Source organism: Halichoeres trimaculatus, unplaced genomic scaffold, assembly GCF_033239565.1.
Source record: "Halichoeres trimaculatus isolate MK-OKI-2021-1 unplaced genomic scaffold, fHalTri1.1 fHalTri1_scaffold_4, whole genome shotgun sequence".
NCBI classification, from domain to species: domain Eukaryota; kingdom Metazoa; phylum Chordata; class Actinopteri; order Labriformes; family Labridae; genus Halichoeres; species Halichoeres trimaculatus.
Window position 1 is genome coordinate 11049213 of NW_027437182.1, and position 13314 is coordinate 11062526.

The following is a 13314-nucleotide window of genomic DNA, read 5'->3' on the forward strand; positions in this document are numbered from 1 at the left end:
AAAGCAACACCCCAGGCTCCTGTGCGTTTGTCCCCCACTGTCCCACTCTCCCTCTCTCTGGAAATATTCCTTTGATCTGTCAGCAACAAAAGTAGATTTTAAGCCAAGGGGCTGATAGCCTACTTTTCCCTCAAACATGTACAACAGTTTCAGACAATTACTTTGGTGTGTTTACAGTTCAGTTGACTCACAGATTAATACTGTACCCGGGTATGGCAGACAACATCGATGACAGTGAAGTGCTTCTATTAATCCATTTTGCTGAGGATCAATTATTTTTTTTACAGTATTTGTTTTTGTGTTAGTGTGCTTAGATAGGGGGCATGTGCACATGGCAAAACATGTGTGTATGAGAGACATTTCCCTGAGCTGTGTCAGCAGTACATCATCTCTTTATGGTGTGTGGCGCTCCACTAATGCATTACTGGAAAGCTCTATCACTGCTCTCCAGAGACCCATACAACCATGTAACAGCAAAACCATTGTACTCATGGTTTCTTATAACCCCCTCTGCTTCAAACCGCTCTGCATGGACTGCAACGGTCTGACACATTTATTCAAGCTTCCTAAAACTGTATTTCTTTATAGCCCTAAAAAAGATGTCATGTACAAATCCAGAGATGAATTTTTTTTAAGTACACAAAAATGTTCACAAAAAATTTGATGGAGCATCAGGCTCTTTGTGTGCCTGCAAAGCCTTCAGGTTCAAGGAATATACTCATTGAGAATTGGAGGAGACTGGAAGTGGTCTAGATGAATACCTTTTCACTAAACATGAAATAAATGGAACAAATACAGAGGAAAAAAAATCTCAACTGTTCTCTGAGACTCTTCCACTCTTACCAGGTCTGTTTGAACTGACAGTACAAAGACCTCAGAGGAATATCGATCCATCAAACGAGATAAGATTGTGTTTGGGAAGAGGCTTCATTCTGTGGCTGAGGATTACATGATCAATACTTCAATCAGTCTCACAACAAAGCTGAAGTGATGTAACTGTAGGCTGAGATGCCAGCATCAAATCTCATCTCACCCCTTCTTTTAAATGGCTGTATCTTCAGCCAGTTTGCAGCAGAGTGATCTAACACGTGTAAAATCTGCCTGCATGTTTGCAGCAACCCGGGAATCCCACTGTGGAACTAACAACACATGCAAACCCCAGTCTCACTAAAACAAAACAGATGGCTTCACCCTCAACCATGCTATGAGCTGCCCTCACCACAAAATCTTTGAGTAGTCACTGGAAACTCATAGAAGTATTCCCAAAGAGCCCGGCCTTTGCTGACCCTGACCCACGTCTGGTTACGTCAATGGATGGGAACACCACGGCCTATTTCTGCCCCTTTGTTAGTTTCCCTCAGTGTCCCATGGAGCCCAGGGACCTCTGGAGTAAAAACACTGTACAGTAGCAGCCGGCTCGTGGGACGATTGGGCACATTCCAACGTCTGGGAACGTCCTGATAAGCTGTTACTGGATTCAAGTAGTTGTTGCTTTGAGTGGGAGGATGAAACGCAAGGATTGATGGCAAGAAAAAAACAGTTGGATGAGAGTTATGAGAAGTTTGAACATAATTAACATTCACTCATATTAATCATAAATAATCCACTGTTAAGGATAACTCATTTTGGTTGTGTTTACACTTTTCATTAGTGTGTGAACTAAGCAATTTTAGAAGGGATAGTTCGGGTTTTTTGACACGAACCTGTATGGCATTCTCATCTGTAGTTATGTACATCAGCGCTGACTTATCCCTGTCAGCGTCCTGTGACCTGAGATCTGGTGCGGTTTTGGTCCAGACGAATGTAGTCCGGCAACATGGCTGGGGTCACGAAAATAAAGCGTTTTTCCTCTCAAAACAAATTGTGTTCAAAAGAGTGATAAATTTGCATCACAAAACTGCAAACCAGAAAAAAGTCAGACTCCGTTATCACTTGGCACTACTTTTCTGCGCCGCGCAGTGCATCCAGCTGACCGGCACGCGTTGTCACAGTCATTACAACTTAAAAAAGTTAACGATAACATGTCTTACCACGACACTGATGAAGATGACTTTACATTTAGCACAGAGCCAAGGGGATTTATTTATGAACCCGAATATACTGATGCTGAAATTTGTCAGATGGACTTAGAACGGGTAGAGAGAGAGACGAGGTAAATTCATGTCGCTCGCCCTAGAGCCACAGCTGGAGCCATGAAAATGAGGGTGACAGACAAATGGTGGTGCACTTGTCAGAAGTGTGAAGTCATGCGGACTGAGGTAGAGTGCTATCGACCATCTCAGGGTCAGTTTCAGGAAGTAACCAAATGGTCAACATATTGGAAGATCTGGATTTTGGTATTTGGAAGATAAGAGCTTCAGGAGCTATAGGAGACCAAAAGCAGAGTTTGAAAAAGAGGGAATATCAGAATCACATTCACAAGTAGTTTTAATTACTCCCTATGTCCCTAGATTTAGTTAATGTTGAATGAACCATTGCATCCTGGCAAGTTTATCAAATCAATTTAAAGCTGATGGTACTGTTCGTCAGTATTCATTACCCCAGCTTAATGAAGATGATTGATGCTGCGTTTCCATTTGTACTTGGAAGTTGGAATTTCCGAGTTCCGAGTGGGAATGTCCAGCTGGAACGCCCCCTAAGGTCAGAATTTCCGACTCGCAAGTCGGAGCAACCATACCACCAGTTCCCAGTAGGAAATTCCAAGTTTGGAGGTAAACAGTAATTAACTCCTGTTATATTATTTATATTTTAGAATTTCTGACTAGTGTTTGTCTCAATAAATCAGCCGTATACAGTATTAAAGTGGACATGAAACACACCATACTTGCATGCACACATAGCTGAAAATTAATTAGTAGAGAGTCTAAAATAAAAAAACGCTGAAAAAAATCAGCTGTTTAATAGAAAACTCGAGTTTAATAATGTATTTACGACACACGCACAGCGCCATCTTGATTTTACGACAGTTATGACGTCACCGGTTGTGCAGGAATAGTTCGCGACGCTTGCGATCCAGACCACTTGAGAGCGAAGATGTCGGAGGACGAGTTTGATATCGACGTGGTGGAGGTTTATCCTACCAACCCAATGGCTTATGCCTTTGAGCCGGTGAGAAAGAAGCCTTTAAAAGCTTTTCCAGCGAAAGAGGCAGCACCCGGAGAGCATGCGCCCGGCGAGGACAGGGCAGGAAATACGGCCTGGTGCCTCTGCGGTCGCTGCTCTCCAATGCCGTCCGCCATGGAGTCAGTTTGTTGCCGTGAGGCTAACATCGACAACGTGGTCGGCGGTTTTGAGTGCGTGACTCTGTCCCAGACTTACCGCATGGTTTGCCGTGAGAGGGACGTGTTGGAGGTAGCAATGCTCTCCCTCCGTGAAGTCCGGGCGGAGACACTGGTACGACCTATTGACAGCAGGTAAGCTTTCTGCTTGTGTTACTGCGGCCTTCCTCCTCCCTGTCTGCAGATTTTCGTAGTTGAGAAATGTATTGACTGTATGTATATGCAACATCCAGTTTAAGACTGTTTGAAGGAAAAGTATTTAATTTGAACATGTGCAAGGCTTTGACTGGAGGGCTATGTCATGTGTTGTAAGTGAAACGTATTTTTTGTAGTTTCAAGTCAAACTAAAGTGCTGCATATTGACTTGATATTCTTACCTGAGTGCATTTTCTAATAAGGGCTATGCTGTAAAGTTAAGACATGTGTGTTTGTGACATTTCATAACTTATAAGGTAACTTGTCTAAGATATCAATATGGTGAACAATTGTTTTGTTTTTTTTTCTCAGACTGTTCAGGTTAACTGCTTACAGACAGTTTAGCCTTTGGGCCAGAGGCTACCTTGGGCGGAGGAACAGAGTCCCCATTCCTGCCTGTGTGGTCACCTCCATCAGGGCTGAGTTCCCCTCCCCAGAGTACCACGGCTTTGAATACTGGGAAGACGACCATTACTAAGTAAGTCTTCACTAGGGATGTAACGATATGAAAATTTTGTATCACGGTTATTGTGACCAGAATTATCACAGTTATCATTATTATCACGGTATTGTTGCGGTGTGCTCAAAATGTTCAAAAAGTACTTTTATGGGTTGTTTGGAAATTTGAATACATTTGTACATTCTCATGGCATTAGATGGTAGGTGTTTCTTATTTATTTCACTGGAACAGCAAACGGAGGCAGCACTACGACTGGAAGACAAACATGTAACTGTGGCCAGTAATGCTGCAAACATATTTTTCTTCAACAAATGAAATGAGGGAAAAAAGTGAAAAACTATTTACAGTAATTATGTTCAACTTGTCGCTCTTGTGTTTCTGTTGTGTCTAGGATATCTGGCCCATGGCCTAAAAGCGACTCAGCTGTTTGGCCACCGACTGAGCCTTTTCAGGTCTCGCTACACCTTTGTGCTCGGCCAGAGTGGGCGATTTCTCAGTGTTGTGCTGGAGGAGTGCTGCACGGATGGACACAGCCTCAGCCCCACTCAAAACACTCTGCACAATGTCCTGTCGGAAGGTGAAGTCCTTTTCCACCCTTCTTGGTGTCACCACGTAGCCTCCTGCACTTTTGGAGAACTGGTGTTTGAACTGATGTTTGCCCTCTTTTGTTTTAGCTCCAGCTCTTTTTACATTGAGGTTATGATCCAGTGCAGCTACCCTCAGCCTGGCCTCAAAACTCTCCCTGTGGAACTTCTTCCGCTTGGTGGCATATTTTGTGTACAGGGAGTGTACACTCTCAAGCTGCCCTGCTCAGACAGATGAAATGGTATGAAAATGATATTTCAGGATAATTGTTCACAAAATTGTCTTTTTGCATGATTTAAAAATATTCCCTAAGAACTGGTCATGTTTTATTCCTACCTGTATGAATGCCTTTTGTAGTTTTCTCCAGCTTTTTCAAAAGTCCCTTATCTAAAACTATTTTCTGCAGCTCCTCAAAGGCAGCAGAGCTGGGCTGGAGCCAGGGTCGCAGACTCTCCTCTTCAGGAGTGTAAGGACGATGCTCACATCGGGTCATTGTCTCTCCACATGTCCAACTGTGGACATTAGTGATGTGGTTGAGGATGGATGTCCACTTCTCCTTCAACCTGGCTGCATCCCCTCCACAGGTACTTGAGCAATACCACAGATGGTTGGTTATCATCTTGCTCCACTCATGTAGCTCCTCTTTGTGTGTTAAAAGTATTCTTTTTTTCAGATTTTTGACAATGTGCCACAGGTCAAACTCATGATGTGTTTGCTTGTATTCTTCTCGCAGGACTTTCTGGACAGATGGGTGGCAGTCTGTAACGATGGCAGAGATCTGTACGCCATACTCTTCCATCTTCTTGAGACACCTCTGCAGACCTTCCACCTCCAGCCAGTAACTGTTTTTGACCTCTGTCACCTTGACTGTCTCCTGTGCCACCACTAGGTCAGATTTTGTGTCCAGAAGGGAGTAGGTGCCAAATGTTGCGCTGTGGCCAGGGCTGTCGTACCGGCAGTCTCCAGACACCACAAGTGGCTCGTCACATGCTGCAGCCAGCACAGCCTCATTGTGAGTGGTCCACATGTCATTGATTGCAGGAATGACATAAGCCCTTTGAATGTTGAACCATTCCCTTTTTGTCACTGTTTGAAGATGGAAAGCTTTGCATATATCCAGAAATGAGGTGCCCTCATTTCCAGTGGCAAAGGTAGCTGCTGGTATGGAGAGGTTGCACTCCATCACTCCTCTGACCAGACCCTGAGAGTTGAAGGTGTAGCTGTGGCCATCAATGCACTCAGTTTTGATCTGCAAGCCAAATCCATGTTTTTTTAAACTTGGTGACTGAACAAGACACTTGCCACAACCCTCAAAGTGACACACATGGAAGAGCTTTAAAACCTCTCTGTGAGACATAATGCTCATTTCCTCAGGTGAGACTTGGTCTTCCACATCACTCACACTCTCATCACTTGTGCTTTCTCCATCACTCAGTCTGAAGTCTTCATCTTCTAAACAGTCTTCTAATGTCTCCTCCATGTTGTCCCACTCAGATCCCTCCTGCTCTTCATCACCCAACAGAACCTCAGTTGATGATGGCAGTCTGACTGACACTGGTCTGCTGTATTGATGATCATGTGTGATGATCTTTTTATAGAAGATGTCATCAGTCACTGTACCTGTGTTGCAGTACTTAGTGGTAGGTACCATTTCATCTGTCTGAGTGCTCACACTGACCCTTCCATTCACAGCATCTGGTTGCTGCTCTTCCTCCTCGGCACTGATCACCTCGCTCTCCCTTTCTGTCATGCTGCTGCTTCGAAGCTGTGCGACCATTTCCCTGGCCTATTAAAATGAAGATACAATTTCTGAGCATTGCCTTTACTGTGTCACTCCCCTCTCCTCTCCCTCATGTAGATGTAATGCAACATGCTGAGTGGACCTGAAGATCAGCTATCACAAAGCAAATTAATAGACTGGATCACCATCTCCAGCCTGATTTGGCGTTAATCAATTTTGGAGTTATACATTTCTCTTATTTATTTATGTATATTTGTTTGTGAAATAAAGTTGAATCCAATAAAAATGTAAAGAGTTATTTGTTATTCATATAGAGGCTATTTAAGATGCCACATGTGTTACTGGTGACAGTTTGAAGTGGTAATGGGGTCATAAATTAAGCATGAAAAATGTACATGAAATGAACTTAAGGATTTCTGCAAGTACACTGTTTCTATCTTTGTATAGGCTTCAGTATTGTATTACAGTAAACAGTATTGTATACTCAGTTTGACAAGTGATAAAAGGAAAAAATGTCATAATTGGCATAATGAATCTAGATTGTGCTACAGCACCAAACAGCTGAATCCATCAGTTTGTCCAATAATGTAAGGTGAGAGATTAAAAAAGAAAAAAACAATTAAATCAATTAACTGATTTGACGACTGGAGATGGGCTGAATACATATGGGAACGACTGGGAAGTTGTGAGGTGTATGTTCGTGCTTGTGTAACTGCCAACCATTGCAACACTGAACTGCTGCTGCACCCTTATGTCAGGGGGGAGGCGATCGGATGACTATTGCAGGGACATACAGGGGATAATAATGAGTTTGTATCCTGTCATAGTTGAACTGATGACCATCTTTCCTCAGAGTAGTTACCTCTCTCTGCTGGGCACGCCGGTGTGCTCTTTCCCTACGGCGCACAATTGGCTCGGGACGTGTGGACCGGGAGGGCCGATCCGTCGACCCGGCACTATAGTGAGAAAAGTCAAATAGAGAGGGGACAGCTTCGGGGTCCAGTCTGTTCGTGGGGCGAGTTGCCAGTGCTCCTGTGACATCAAAATACCTCTCCACCAGGTAATCTCCCGGGGTAAAGTGCTCGCTGCACACCCTAGCGTACATGCTAACCGGTGGATCCCGACGCTTCATAGCAGCGAGCCAACGTCGGAGAATCGGCGGCCTTTTGAGCGGCAAATGGTGAAAATGTACCTTTTTTTTGTCTTTTATATTATAATATTGATTCGCGCATCCTGGGGCGAAACAAAAAACACCTCCTCTGACACGTGAGCTTGATTTTTTCTCTTGGTTTTCCATTTTTATAACTTAATAAGATCGAGTATTCTAATTGACAAATGGTAATAACGCCGTCTACACAACCAGTGACGTCATACGAGGTGGAACTGCTTTACGGCTCCCCGCAGTGGTGCTAAAGTAGAACTTTAGTCACAGTTTTTTACAATTGTATAACATTTTAAAAGTCATGAATGATATAATTTGTTACGTTTAGAAGCTTTCTTTAAAATAATATCAACTTGTGTCAGTGTTTCATGTCCACTTTAATCGGTGTTTATATACAGAAATACTGCTGTTAAGGCAAGTTTTTCCGACTTGGCAACAGGAATGCTTAATTCGGAGATGACGTCACTCCAACTCCCGACTTCCCAGTTCTGAGTACAAATGGAATGCAGCATAATCACATACACATGAAATCAAATTTGATTGGCTCTCCTCACAGAGAAGGAGTTGGGAGATTTTTTCTTGTGGTGGTTTTCCCAGCTCTCTGTCTGCTATACAAATGAGCTTGTCATGTTGTTGTGTCTGTGAACACGTACGGGCAGAACTCCGCCATGCGCGAAAGAGAACAGCGCAAGGCAAAATGTGAACGCGGCAATGTACAAATGACACCCTGTCATGTAAATTAGATGAATATCATAAGGCTATTTAGTCTGTTAAATTAAAAAATACAAGGTATAGACCTGATTTATGAGAGAGATAACTCTTAATCACTTCTGCTATGATCTTGCACAATATGGAAAACAAAATTAATTTGACTTCCAGTCGCCCGCCCTTCATATAATGGTAGGGTAAATGTTGTCCTATACAGTCAAGCTTTGATTCTTTTTTTTTACTAAAACCACCACAGCCCTTTGACACAGTTCATGGAGAAACTAAATCCTGGGATCCCTGGATGGATTTTCACAAGATCCATTTCAAATTACATTTTAACTGAGTGAGCTCATGCTCTCTGTTTTTAAGTGGGCTTCAGCACAGAACCAAGAAACACAAAAGTAGATTATGACTCAGTTTTTAACTGCTCAGTTTTTCCAAACAATGCAAAACCAATCAGAACATGCATGGGATTTTTTAAATACTCACTCCTGAAAATATTTATCCTTAACCCCAGCAGCAGTGATGTTTGGTTAAGAAACTCCCCTGGGAATGAAGAGGTCCTGATCTGTGGTTTCCTCTCACACCACACTGAGGCTGTATGGGGGGAAAGCCTGTGGTGTTTCCTCCCCACTTTTGGGAGACGCAACTATTTTGAATGGTTCCTGTCATGACATTGAGAGGTTCTGTAATGGATTGTTGGTTCAGTGTGGTTGTAGCTCATAATGACCATTATCCTTTACCTGATTGGACAGCTGACAGAATGAAGGAGATATGAGGAAGCAGAATCATGTTTGCACTGGATCAGAAGGAGGAACAAGGTCTACTATTGTTTTGTTTGTAGACTTAGCACAAAAGTGAGGAAATCTGTGCTAAGTGGGTTATTTCTTTGTTGTAACTGCTTTCTTTTTGCACAAATCTTGCAACAATTAAAAGAATTTTAAGTGGTGGAAAAGAAAAGTTGTTGGACACCCCATGCATTTGTGAAATATTGCATTAAGGATCATTCTTAGGTCTTCGGTTGCAATTTTTTTGTACAGTCACATCCAAGATACAAAAGAAAATACTAAAAAAGCCATTAAATCTAAAATTGATGGTTCCTTGCAGAAATGCATAAGACATCTGAGTATTGGGTCATTTTGGTACCAGTGATCCACTAATGGAGGTCATTGCTGTGCCTCTGGTCTATATAACGCCAGCAAATTTGACAACATCCTAATTATTTTTCTGTTCAGTTTTTAACACAATCTATAATTTGTTGACTTGGATACTGACAATGTTGAGAACTCAATATTGAAACTATTGTATTGTTTTTTCTAGTAAAAAACAAAAAAACAAAAAACACATTTGTGTTTGTCGATCCAATGTAGCCACACCTTTGGAAACAGAAACACACACACACACACAAAGATTTTTCCACAAGTATTTTATAATATTTAATATTGCGTCAAATTTTAAGGTTTACAAATTTTTTGGGTCACCGCTGTAAATAGCACCACATTAGAAAGCAGCATGCACATGTGGGTTGAGCAGTAGGTGACGTTGTGGTTGAACCCATAAAAAATTTGCCAGATCTTCTCTGCCAATGCCAAGCAGCTTACTCTGTTGGCAATCCTATTTCTAAGCTTTTTCATTTTATACACATCAAGTGTTTGTCTTAAGAGGGTTTCAGTGGTCACAAGAGAAATATCAGACAACCAGCAAACATGTTGGTCTTTTCACGTGGTCTACTGAAATGAACTGTATATCTTATTTTCCATGAGAGAGCAAATAAGCGTTTTTCCCCAATGTCAAGTTTTCTTTGCACGTGTTTACTCCATCACCTCCTGGTGTTGTGTGTCTCTCATGTGTCCTCCGCCCTGTCTTGTAAGCAGGAAACCTTCCTCCTTCCTACTGTTTCACTGTGCTTTTACAGCCTTCCCACATTGTTTGCGTGCCCTTCTTACACTTGCCACCCACTGTGGAAAAAAAAACACACTGAAGTGGAAGTAAAAGCAGCCTGTCAGGCCTCTGCTTAGAGCACAGGTTGAAGCAGTGGCATTTGAATAATTAGTTGATGAACTGCATGTTAAAATGTGCTGCTCTACAGTCTGCACAGCATCAGCAGGTCTCACGGCTTCTTGTGGTGTTTAAAGAGTAAAGCAGAAGTCTGGACTGAGTCAGGCGTCAACACCAGCCACAAACACTTAGCCGACTTCAATTAGCTGAGCTGTGCACTAGCAGACAAAACCGCTGTCCTTTGTAAAGTAAAAATCAATGTCTGACACTGACACCAGCTCTAAAACACAACACAGGGCAGTACATTATCTCTATACAGTTGTACACTGTCAGCATAGTTTAGACTGCATGAGCCATGTTGAAAGATAGTTTTCCATAGTGTGTTGCTTCTAAGACTTAGCTGTCTTCAAAATTAGGAATGGTAGCTAACAAGAAAATTAACTACACAGGGGAACAATTTGTAAAAAAAAAAGTCTGTTGAGTTAGATTTGTATGCTGGTTAAAACTAAAATTGGCATGCTGATTCCAAAATTGCAGTCATTTTTTTCCAGCATCTAAAGGTTTTTCTCCACAGCTTACCCTCCAGATAAGCAAAATTCCTCTGATTAGCTGTCAGCTGGTTACGATTGAACTCATCTACAGCTTTGTGGCATCTTGTTTGTGCAAGTCACAATTGAGTCAGTGCGGTGAGAGGTGTGTGCAGCTCCCAATAGGTCAGTACTATTAATATCTGCTAACAGGAAGCTAGCATAATAGGAATTAAGAGGATTTGTGCTGTCTTTTTTTCTTAACCCTGTAACCATGGGCATACCGTTAGTAAGTAAGTTCTGTTTCGTTTTATGCTGTGTTTTTAGTTTTCAAAGCTTGTAACGAGGGATGTCCCAATATTACATTTTCACTTCCGATAAGATACCAATACTGCAGCATTGAGTATTGGCCGATACCGATATTAATCCGATACGATATCAGCATTAAACATGCATACTTGTATTACTTATTTTGTAGTATGTCTGTCATGTTAGAAAATGCTTGATTAAGTGACATTATTCAAACAGAGAACAGTAGTCAGCAACAGTAGGTATGAGGGAAAAACTGACCCATTTATTATTAACCAATGGGTAACAGAAATTGCTTATATCAGAGATTGTAGATGCATTCCGAGACGATACTGATACTTGTTTTTTTGCTAATATCGGACCAATATCCGATATCAATATCAGACTGGGACACCTCTACTCGTAACTATACCATCTTAGTGTTTTATATATTTATCAGCTTGTCATCAAGCTCTGTTCGAGCCTGATAATGAGCCATTCATTTGAATCAGGTGTGCTGGAGTGGGGTAACATCTAAAACATGCAGGGCAGGGGGTCCCCAGGACCAGGGTTGGGAAACACTGTTCTAGATCATGTCTGCTCTTGTCGCTCCTCCAGTAGCCGTATCCTCTGTAAAAACATAATTGTGTTAAATAAACATTGCAGTCATGCCTGTTTCTTTCATATTTTATTGTGTGTCGAAATATGAAGATTTTTATTAAACAAGCACAAATCTGTTAAGTATTTTTCATACATTTTAAGACAGGGGGGGTCCTGTAGTTCACAAACTAGAGTTGATAGAGAAAAACTGAGATCCGTTTTAGATTCCGCACCCAAAAATAAGTTAAAGAACAGCTGTCAGACCTAACGCAACAAAAATTAGGGCTGGGACGATATGCTATTCTCGTGATTCGATTCGATTATGATTTTTGGGGTGCCAATTCAATTTGAATTGTGGTTCTTTGATAGTTACGATTTTTGCAAATTTAAGTTTGTTTTTTTAACACTAGACCCTGTGAAAAAGTAAAATGATTATGATGATAATGTTAAAGACTATACCTGGAGCCATATTTTCCCATAAAATGCACATCACATGAGTCAAAGAGAAACATTTCACCCTCTACTGGAGAAAAGTGGTAACTTTTTTTTCCAATCAGGTTTTTTAAACAAAGGCTGAAATGAAGAATTTGAGTCTGAAAAAGAAAATGATTTTTTTTTCAAAGAATCCTGGTTTTGATATTGCTAAACAAAAATCCTGATGTGTCAATTTTTTATTTATTTTTTCCCACTCCTAACAAAAATTCCCCAGTGCTATTTTACGAATGCCAACATTTAATTGAATGCCATCATAATGTTGAGGCTCATTGAGTTGACGTCTCTTAATTAGTAATCAAATTTTAAGCCTCTTGTTATACAGCCAGATGTTCCTCCAGGTGTTTCTAATCCACCGTCTTTTGGCGCAACAATCCTACACTCTCCACATTTCATCCTTTACATCAGGGTGTCCTGGCTTTCACCCACCCACAGGGTATTATCACACATGTCCTAATGCACCCAGCACCACCTTTTCACTCTCACATCCTGCCATCGTCACCTCAATCCGTCATTTCCACCAGTTTCATGTTCACAGATTAGAGAAAAATCCCATCATCCTCTTTTCACACTGCTTGGTGAGACTTTAAAAGCAGACAGACAAAGGGGATCCTGGGGTTGTTTGTCAGATTACACAAAGCTGTTATGTCTGTCCTCATTAGAGCACATACCCATTAATACTGCTAAGCTGTAATAAGAAAGCCAGGGGGAACATAAATAACTCTGAATACACACATGGGATTACACTGTCTGATCTGGGGAGGTTTTTACAGTTTAACACCACAATGCAGCTGAACCAGTTTGATTTTTGACATTAGAAAATGTAAACCTGTCATCCCAGGGTGTGAATATGTGGATGCATAAGATAGAGAAACTTGTTCTTTCACTACAATAAACTTTGGGGTGTTAAATCAAAAAACCTCCAGTCAAAGCCCCATTTTCCAACAGCACACTAAGTGTTCACTTGTAGTTGATTTTGGGAAATAGCCATTGAGTTGCTCTGAGTGCTATTGGATCTGCATTGCTAAACATTTGTGGGAGGAGTGCTGGGCCAAGTATTGATTGGCAGGATCACTGAAAGCACTCACAGTTGTTTACATGAAGAGGTCAGGAGAGAAACAACAGCTGCTGATGGATTTAAATTTCTTATTCTCTTTATCCCAAAGGGAATTTTCAATACAGTGGCTGTGTTTGTCCAAATGGTCCGAATGTACAACAGCTGTTTGCTGCACCAATGCCCCTCATCCCCCATTTTTCTTTTTAATAAAAACAGAACAAAA

At 41.5% G+C, this 13314-nt stretch overlaps 1 long non-coding RNA gene across 2 annotated transcripts; it reads left to right on the forward strand.

The window, feature by feature from the left end:
* The first annotated feature begins 4611 nt into the window (after positions 1 to 4611).
* LOC141789412 (uncharacterized) lies at positions 4612 to 6475 on the forward strand. 2 transcript variants are annotated; one of them, XR_012598207.1, is made up of 4 exons: positions 4612 to 4759; positions 4925 to 5102; positions 5252 to 5298; positions 5408 to 6475. It is a non-coding gene; the product is annotated as an uncharacterized LOC141789412 (long non-coding RNA). The 2 variants fall into 2 exon arrangements; XR_012598206.1 differs by having other exon boundaries at positions 5252 to 6475.
* The last annotated feature ends 6839 nt before the right edge of the window (positions 6476 to 13314 follow it).